The 1,077-nt window shown below is 48.6% G+C and overlaps 1 pseudogene; it reads left to right on the forward strand.

Annotated features, from left to right (window-relative positions):
• The first annotated feature begins 273 nt into the window (after positions 1 to 273).
• On the forward strand, positions 274 to 815 carry LOC118739992 (annotated as a pseudogene).
• Positions 816 to 1,077: the final 262 nt, after the last annotated feature.

Below are 1,077 nucleotides of genomic sequence, written 5' to 3' on the forward strand. Positions count from 1 at the left end.
GATCAATATACGGCTTTCATGAGGGAGTACATAGCTCTTGGCCATATGGAGGTTAGCGAGGAGTTAATTACGGACGCTCATCCTGGTTACTTTATTCCGCATCATGCTGTTACTGCCAAATTTCGGGTTGTGTTTAATGCCTCTGCAAAGACATCGAATGGCGTATCACTGATCGACGTGCAATTCTCGGGCCCACAACTATACCCAAACTTGGTCGACATTCTTCACCGTTTTCGCGAATTCAGCGTAGCCATCACTGCAGACGTGAAGAAGATGTTCCGTCAAGTCTTGGTCGCCCAACGTCATAGAAAATTGCAAAAATTTCTTTGGTGTGAGTCTTCAGACGTTCCTCTACAAACATACGAATTGAAGAAGGTAACGTATGGAATGGCGTGTAGTAAACGCGTTACGGGCACTGCGTCAATGTGCGCATGACAATTGTAAGGCCATCAGTGAACCCAGCCGGGCTGCCGCAGCGCAACATAGCATCCTTTACAATTTTTACGTGGATGACTATCTGGACAGTGTCGATACGTCCGAACTAGCAATCACGCGAGCGCAAGATGTGGAGACCATCTTGAAGCAAGGTCAATTTGTGTTGGGGAAAATGGAACTCCAACTGCTCACACACGCTTGCTACCATCACTGGTACGACAATGTCTGCATCCGAACTGGAGTTTAACGATTCAGCGACGAAGGTACTAGGTTTGCATTTGAATCCGTTGCATGACGAGCTCTTCTTCAAGGTTCCGGAGTTCGATGAGTCAGCGATGCCTACCAAACGGACCGTGCTTAGCGACGTAGCGAGATTGTAGGATCCGGCGGGCCTATTGGTACCAGTTGTCATTGTGGCAAAACTCTTTATTCAGGATCTGTGGAAAGCAGGATTGCAGTGGGATTCACCACTGCCACCGGACCTGCTCAATGATTGGTCAATATTCCGCAACGGTTAGCTGACATGTCACGACTTCGTGTTCCACGTTGCCTAGGCATGCGTGCAGATTCGAAGGTGAGGCTCCATGGTTTCTGTGATGAAGGCATATGCAGCTGCGGTGTATGTCCAAACAGTGGACCACA

The sequence above is a fragment of the Rhagoletis pomonella genome, unplaced genomic scaffold (assembly GCF_013731165.1).
Source record: "Rhagoletis pomonella isolate Grant_MI unplaced genomic scaffold, Rhpom_1.0 Rhpom_scaffold_00005, whole genome shotgun sequence".
In the NCBI taxonomy this organism is placed as follows: Eukaryota; Metazoa; Arthropoda; class Insecta; order Diptera; family Tephritidae; genus Rhagoletis; species Rhagoletis pomonella.